Genomic DNA, 9,766 nt, shown 5'->3' with positions numbered 1-9,766 from the left:
TCCAGCATGATACTTCTACCGATCTCGTGCGATATAGGCATTATTTCCACAAACGATATACTTGAAACATACTGTATGTCAAACAGAAGGCATTGCGAGGCTTGATTCATCTTTTTCGCGCCCGGTCTGTAATTCTTCTATACAACGGAAGCGCACTTATCTGATCTGATGATATCCAAGCCTGGGACGAGAGTATCTGTAGATACGTTGTACGAGGAAACGAGAACTACTCCAGTATCATCCTTTCCATATCTTTACTTTATCCTGAAGTAATGATGTCGTATCTTGATATTTCATCAGAACGAACAAGAGGACGAATTAATTGAATGGATGCCATTGACTTGGCTTTTTCCTTGATGTGTATGCACGGCACAGATTTCTTCAAAAATAAAAAATACTTTAACAAACGAATACCTTAGAAAGTAATGGGCAGAATAAATGTACGAAATTAAAAGCAAAAGAATAAATAATAACAAATTAGTGACTAAAATATAATTTTTATGGAAATTATTATATTAAATCATACATATATTTTAGTCACTAAACTTCGACCGTTATTAGACTTATTGAATTTGTTTGCGAATGTAACATTTGTTATTATTTTTATTCACACAGAAATATTAGATCCCCTTCTATATTTATTTTTATATTATTATTATTCACATAAATGGTTTAGTTTAACTTATTAATAGAATAAATGGTTTATAATTTATAACAATATTTATTGTAATTTTTATCTTGAATAACTGAATAAATTGAAACTTGAATAAATATTTAGATATTTATTTGGAAATAAAACTATATTTAATTTTGAATGTAATAGGCAATTCATTATACCTATTCATTTATCATATATCCGTCTTTATTCTACGAATCACTGTTTGAAAAATCTGTCATTAGTATTCATAGTTGATTCTCATTCATTGCGAAGAATGATTGATTTTTTAAGTAAAGTTATAATATATAGCTAGGAAAAGTTTTATTTCAATATCTAATTAATTACTAATTGTAAGGTTGCATTTTACATCTTTATTCTAGATTTATTTTATATCTATGATCTACCAATTGTACAAACAAATAATACAATTAATTAGTTGTATAAAGATAATAGAATAATCAAATCTCTCGACGACATTGAAATCACGTTAATGATTAATTATCACATATTACATAGATAAATGTTCAATTGACTAGATAAGTAATCAGTAATTATAAGATATGAATTCTTGAAAAGTGAACATTACAAAATAATCATAGATTCATAGAATTGCAATTAAACATCAATTATAAATACTGAATTCATTTAGGTGTCCATTAATTATTTATTAAAGACTGTTAAATATCAGCGCAAAAGAGCCAAATGTTTGTTAAAAAGATATATATCTTTCGGAACATCAAACAAACACGATATTTGCATCGATTATACGCATACCAATTTTCTTTCATGAGCAAACTCTAATCTTCAAATGTGTATGCCAGGGGATACCGTTTATATTAAATTCGTAAACTCTGCGAACCCCGTTCGTGAGAATCTCTGAAAACTTTAGAGACGGCTTTTTAATCTTGCCTTTGCTAACAACCAACTGGATTATTACATTTTCAATTAAATCGCGCCGACAGTCATTTGCATGCTGCCTAATGCATTCGACGTAATATAGTCGTAGGCATGAAACACACTTTGAGTGTCGCGAGTCTTTTACTCACTTATTTTATGCGTAATATATACGGCAAATTTACGAGAAGTAGTGAGACGAGAAAACATTTTAATATTCGCTAATCCGAAGGATTTATTATTAAGTTCGCAAATTAAGTTCGAGTCTGTTTGCGAAACGATTCGGCGATACGAGCTGAGACAATTATACGGGATAAACGGTGAACGTATGTGTGCGAACTGGTTTGTCAGACGAAAATAGTTGTTCATCACAATTACACGGACGCAAAGCGTAGCGCTACTTTTTGTTCGAATGAAAAATATTAATGAAACCAAACCCCCATCGTTGAACCTTTGCGCTCTTGTACAATACGTTCCCATCTCGTCGCACGGTTCAACGCGCGAGCTGTCGAACCGAAAGATTTTAATTATTACTGTCGGCTCTCCCCCACGTACGTACGGTTGAAGCCAGATATAATGACGAAATTAAATAAAACGTCATTCGCGCGCCATGCGATTAATTACTCACCGGCGAAAGAGAGTATCAGAAAAAAAATGTTTGAGAGGAAAGAACGCGCCGGTTAATTATAATCGTACAAACAGCGCGTACGACCTTTTTATGCTTACGAAGAGAATAGTCTCGTTATCATCCATTTAAACGTGAATTTATTATATGCAAGATCGTTACAATATGATCACTTATTGGACGAATCAGGTTGCATCCGCGTTTCCATTAAACCAAATGTACTTGCGGTTAATAATGTATTTGTGTGCGTTGCGATCATCCAATCATCATAAATAATATAAAATCTTCGTGGAATCGCTCTCTCGATCCGCAAAAACGCGGATTACACTTGTAAATTACGCATAACATGCACTTCTCTTTATTACATTTATTTAAATCATTTATTTTCAAAATAGTTCAAAAGGAATATTGGAACACATATATCAATAGATGAGTCTGTAAACGATAAATCGTTTAATCCGCGCAGGCTATTCTTCGATCCGAATAACGAGGGCGACATGTTTATTTTCGATCATGTCTAATGTCGTGTTCTAATTACGGCCACATAAATTATTTCACTCAACGACGTTCGAAAGAATATGATTAAAACATGAGCGTTCAAGACACATAATCTATTTTGCCAAGACCAAGTTGCAACGTTGCGTAACTTTTCTTGCTAAATACATCGGTGGATGGTAACGTCGATGCGTTCCTCCACTCATTTTATTTGTCACGTCTCTATTTTATTGAATCCGTATTGGCTGCTGCAACATCAACGATGGCGGCATCAGAACCGTGTGAATTAGCGCGCACGTGAATACGCAATTCCGCCGTCAGGTGCACATCCAGCACTTTATTACACTAATTGCGCGCACAGCGGGCCCATTTACGAAATTCCGAGGTAAGGGTTTTCGCCCCGTGGCTGATCCCCGCGCACGTTGATCGGCGCTCGTGTTATACGCCCGCACGTACCTACGTAGAGACCGGGTTACTTGTATATACGGCGTGTAATTTCACGCCCGCGAACACGCACGCGTTTTGCATACTACTTGTCACACGACGTGCACGTCCAGTGAAATACGGCCGAGATTGCTGTAGTTATGTCACACGCATGTGCGACGCGCCGAGGGGCGAATTGTATCAACTTCCATGTTTACGTATTGCCCACAATACGTCACTGGGGGATCGTCATAAAATATTGTATTTTATAGGACGATTGCATTGTCGCACCGAACCTCATCCGCATCTGTATGATGAGATCTACTTCGAGGGTGAAACCGTTTCTTCGCACTCGCATCTTGTCTTCCATATTGAATTCATAATATATTGACTGTAATCATGCAATTCGTTCTGTCGAAATATTAATTTATGTCATTTTCTTCAAGTTTATTATTAAAGAGAAAGTTTATTATTGAAATTTTTTTCTCTCGATCTGCTGTATGTGATGGTAATTCAAAGTTATTAAGTAGAAATATAAAGAGTACTGTATTTACGTAATGTATGGTAATTTCAACGTATTTATATTTTGTCACTTATTAAAAAAGCTATTTAATGTGTCATTTAAAGAGTCATAGAACCTAATAGTTTCAAAAATAATGAACAACCTGAAGCCAAATATTGATAAAATTATTCTTTGAATAAATGAACAATAATTAACGATACTTAAGATATATTTCTAATGTATAATAAATTTGTTAATATTAGAGAATTAAATAACTTTTTTTATATAAATATTTTCATAAAACTTCTGACATATTCTTGAAGATAATAAGATATTTATGAGATAAATGACTTAATTAAAACAACATGTAATGTAAGTCTTTATTTAACAGGATATTTTTTTACTATCACAGTGTTCATTAAATAATTTGTTTAAATCAATATCTCAACATTTTATGTACCAAAAAGTATATAAAACACAATGAAGTACTCTTGTAGATTTTTCTAACTTACCTTGTAATTGCAATTTATTTTGTAGAAATTAGAAATAGTATCACACTGCTTCTAAAATTCTAAAATATTTTCCGTTACCCATATTCCAATTTATTTAACTTTAATCGAATTTATAATCATAACGTAAAAACATTAAGATAATAGTTGACAGATTTTATAGCGTTTAGAAATAATTCCATCATAAAGCTCACAAGTTCGTTAGCGAATATTTTCGTTAGCGAATGTTTACTGTCAACTTCTTTTGTTAATCACGCTACAGAAGTGTAAAAAACTACGCGGGACAAAAGCAAAGGCGGATATAACTGTCGACAACCACGAGTCGATGGTGGCGTTCCGCTCTCTCTCCGTTCTACCGATCTCCTTGCGGTTTTCTTTCTGACCTTTCGGAACTGCCATGAGGCTACGAAGATCGTTAACTAAAGTGGGTAATCATACCCACCGGTTTCACGCCGCAGCCAACCGGGCGCTGCAACGGACAGTGTACAGGGTGGCCAAATTGGATAGCGCCCAGTTATACCTATAACCGGTATACCTTAGACCAATTTCCACGCTTAATGCATATGTACGTCGCGCTAATATGTCCCTTCACGTGCCGGAAACTTCGTTTCTACACCTAGAAATCCCATGTCTCCCTGCCAGACTTCAACGATCGTAACGATCGTAACTCGCACAGTCGCTTTACCGATTCGCGCGAGCCACAGCTTTAGTTAGGCTGGTGAAGCCGTGCAATAGCGTAAAATCTCTTCCAGGCAAGCGTAATGACGACCGTAACGAGTAACAATTTATGAAACCGACAGACATCTCTGGACAGCGAGCAACCGCCCAGCCACTGAGCCCAGTGTGCCTGTTCCGCGTATTGCAAATTGATTTGCAGAATTGCTGAAGGCATCGAGGACTCTTCTATCTGTTCCTACGGCAATAGGCATTTCTCTGCTGTTCCTTGCACTCGAGCCAACGCTTTATATTCCATACTCGATCGTTTACATTCCATACACAGATCGATTTTTCATAAATATAAATTCAGATTAAAATCGGAATAATTATGGTTAGTTTACGATTTTCCATACAATAGGAATTAACAATACGCAAATTATTCTACATCTGTTGTCATATAAATTCATATTTATATGTTTTTCAAATAAAAATTTACGTATTTGTCACAATTTGTTTTAAATTCTGATAAAAATAAAATATAATAAAAAGAAAACACAATATACACCGACAATATACGTCGATGTTCAAACAAGAATTTATATTCGTGTTCCCTATATTTTGCCATAAAGAGTACGAATACACAGCTCAAAGGCATCATTCAGTTATCCAAGCGATCAGCACACCCTGTATAGAAGAGGTTGGTATCGAAGCATGCATACGCATAGGAAGGCAGGGATATAATTATATGCCTCAAGTCCGCACCTCGAAAATGCCGCCTTGTTAGCAAATCTCGTGAACCGCGCAAACACCTGCCTGATTGTTAATAATTTGCTGAGCTAGAGGAACCTGCCTGTTACTGCGAAGGTCCGCTTTTGTAAAGACGATGGCCTAACGATTGAATGACGACGGAACGATAAGAATAAAAGGTCTAGTGTTAACTAATATCCGCGTGTAATTTAATATCCATTGGATTCGCGCGGCCGTTCCGATCGTAAAAATAAATTTGCTTTTAAGCAGACCGTGCGAATTTATCAAATTAAATCTTGCTCTCTTGCGAGTTACATTTTTTATAGTTAAGATGAAAAGTAATTTACGATAAAATATTGATGCTCATTTCAGATTCAACGAGCACAAATAGCAGATGCAGTTATCGCTCGCGATTTACTTTTAGCTTTTCAACAATCTGTCAAATCTGTCATTTTCTAAAGGAATTTAATTATTGGCAAAAAAGATGCCGTTTTCCTTTATTATTTCAACGATAACAAAAATAAGAATATCCTATATTAATAAAGAAATGCTAATTCTTCGTCAATAATTTTACGGTTGATTTGACAATGCAATTTTTTTATCGTATCTTATTTCGCACCAGCCCATTGGAACGCGAGAGGAAAAATACAAAAGAGGAACAGTCGTATTTCTGCCCTTTCTCGGGTGCCTCTTGCGCATTCGCTTATCTAATCAGTCGGACTTGAAGCCATTAATTAATTAGCGCCAACAATTACACTGACTTGTCCCCTATACTCGATGCACGTTAATTCCCTAAGTGCAATTATTCCGTTCGCATGATTGCAAATCTCTGTTCACCTCTCACTCTCTCTCTTTCTCCCATCACTATTCGCCTTCTTTTCAAACCAGCCAGGTTCTTTGGTTAAAGATACCTTTGGTACCTAAAGGTACCTTTGCCCGTCGCGCTCTCGATCGTTTCTCCCAAGCGGGAACGCGTTACGCCTACGTTACTCCGTTCGAATTCATTTCGCGAGCATCGAACTTTTTCGCTTAACTTCGCCGATAGATCTCAGATTGATGTTGCTCTTGAAGTTCATCCTTTGCTGTTCTTGCACCACGAGCAAACGGAAAGTTCCCGAAGATAGATGATTCGACGCGGCAGGTATGCCTGGATGATTTACATACATTCGGAATTAGTGTTTCCTAGTTACGAAACGCGAGTTTGGCTTTTAACTAATCGCGTTATAAGCATTTTATTTGTTTGAGCAATTAAAATTCAAAGAAGTAAAAGAAAATGCATATAGAAAACGCATGGAATATAAAATATTAAAAATGAGATAATATAAAATTAGATAATAGAATAAAAGGTTAAATAAATCTGTGGATATTATAGACAACACATATACTCTAAATCTGTAGCAATGAAATTTCACTGTATTAAATTGAAATTTCAATACAGACATTAGTGACAATTGTGCCAATGTTATTGCCCATGAATTTTACTGCAAGATGGGAATGAAAAATCCATTCAATAATTAGAGTGAAAAATTTACTCCAAAAAGAAGTGAACATGCTATCAATCTATTAACCTTATTTTTAATTATTATTATTTTATTTTTAATTATTTTATTCTGACTTATGTTTATGTCATACGTGTTTCAAGATGCGTCTTGTCCGTAACGATCAAAACGATAAACATGCGACAAACGGTGTGCTAATTCACTCCTTACAGTAACATTCAATGCATCTTGCAATGCATTATCAACTAATGCTTAAACTTCGATTAATCGAATGAAATAGTCCTCCTCCTCCTTTATAAAGAGTAGACAGACTAATTTCAAAGCAGTAAAAATCCATATTTAAAGCCAGAGGTGGATAGTATTTGAAAGACATATATTTAAAATACGTATTTAAATACATTTTTATTTTATTGAGAGTATTTTATATTTAAATACAATTTTTTGAGTATTTTGCCCACCCCTGTTTAAAGCAACTCACTTTTGTTAGCAATAAAATTTTCGTTGCTACTGATTTAGAGTGTACACAAGTATGTATACATTATAATTTAGACGAATATAAAGATAAAATAAACAAAAATTTATTTTAAATATATAAATTGTTTTATAGTAATTATTAATAAGAATTTAGTTCTTTTAGATATTTTCGTTTTTTTTCTATTACTTATATATTTCAGACTTATGTAATTTTATATAAATCTTCCTCTCCCATTCTATTCTTGTCCTTAAGGCAGTCTGCTTTTCATGTCGACAGATTTACGTGAATCTTGTGTTCACGTAAATCTTTTGTTTACTATAGAACTTGGCTTGAGTCTGTGAAAGCATTACAACATTTTGCTCAGACGCGACTGACGGGACGTAACTTTTTATATGACGACCTTTCACGGATTAAACACCGTAAAATCCTTTACTTACGATATAAGGATTAATATAATAACACATATTATAACACATTTCGTTGCAATAATGTAAAATTAATAATTTGAAAATTAACAGAAACCGTACAAAAGTATTTGCATCAAACAGCACAAAATTTGCAAGTTGTAAGAGTCCTAATTTTTCGACCAAGCCCGTATCTCTAAAGAGATACTGAATCTTTACCAATTATTTATGATAAATTGCTAAATTTAGAATATTATTTCGCAAAGTTAGATTTATTATAAACGTGTGCGCTATATGTTGCATTTCGTAACGTTATACAATACAATTTAAGATTTTACCAAGATTTCTAATTGAAAGTATGAAAGTATAAAGTCTCATAAATCAAGTGCTAAGCACAAATGATATCTTATCGCGTATTCTTCATGCATCAAACATAATCTTCATGCTATTTCTAATTTAAAACATTTAAGACACTGTAGATATATACTCCGTCAGAATACTACCCGAATAACGTAACCAGAAATTACAAAAAATGCTAATAGTTTTCTCGCGTGTCTGAATATCGTATCGTTTGTCTTCGGTTATAAGCTCGAACATTACGCAAATATATATATTCCATTCTAAAAAGAAATATGTACGTAAATATATATATATATATGTGTATGTGTATGTGTAAAACATGTCCATACATGTCGATATCACGCGTGATATTGGATACGGTCCAAGTATCATTTCTTCAAAACGTAAAGCAAAGAATTTAGAATTTCGATAAAAATCAGCACATTCCTCTCATATGCCACTTTAATGTAATATTCTCCTTAACCATCACCTTTATATATGTTCATATTCGCGGCATGAGAGCGAGTTTCTTTTCTCGCTGTGAAAAGTTTCGCGTCACTTGGATTTAAGACTCTTGGTCTGTCACTGCAGCTATATTGGATTATGACGTCAGGAGCGAGAAATCATATGAATTTCTTTCTTGCGTCACGCGTCAAGCTAAATGAGTCTTTTTTGATATTGCGTCGGTGCTTGCATTTGGTAGAGTGGACTTGCAAAATGTGCCAATAACTCTCTTCTCCAATTTCCTTCATTAATGAGTCTCATATAATTTAATTTATATGCATCCCATATACGCTTTCAGTGAAAATAAATCTCGTGACGGTTGATTAAAATTTATAGTAATTTATTAATTCATATATTCGTTAAATCGTCGAAAAATCGTTATTCATGTTTTATTTACTTATTTAAATGTAGGTGATAACATGACAGAAATTAATTTATTTCGACATGCACAAGCAGAGAATTTTTTATAATATTGTATTTTTGACATCTCAGCGTTATATGACTGCAATAAATAGGTCATAATAAATACTTAAGTGAAAATACACGAGAGACAAATTCGCACATGTAACGAAAGAACGATCGGCATATAACAGAAGTATCTAATACGTAAAAAGATCCTTCTCTACAACATCATAGTTTGTTAATCATCGAGTGTACGTATTGTATTTCATGTCGCATCTGCGCGCTCTTCGCTGTAACCATTGACGAGAATACCTCATTCAGCAGCGAACCTCACTGCGAATCGTGGGAGGCTAGTACGTGTGAAAGAAACATTGGTGTTCTATGCAGTGGCGCGCCAAGAAAGAGAGAAAGAGAAGTGCGAGTCGAATAGATGCACAGAGATTGTTCGCGTTCAGGTTGCGGAGTCATCCGACAATCTGATCTTCCCTGCGTATACACTATACACGATTAACGGTTCCTCACAGCCACGAAGCAGAATCTGAGCCGGAGACGGCAAGAAGCGACGCTCCTTTGCCGCCGCCATGCCGTTCTGCACGGAATCGATTTTCAACGCGCGGCACAACGCGGAGAGAC

This window comes from Atta cephalotes (assembly GCF_000143395.1).
Source record: "Atta cephalotes unplaced genomic scaffold scaffold00002, whole genome shotgun sequence".
NCBI classification, from domain to species: Eukaryota; Metazoa; Arthropoda; class Insecta; order Hymenoptera; family Formicidae; genus Atta; species Atta cephalotes.
Note: the sequence above shows the minus strand (reverse complement) of the source record.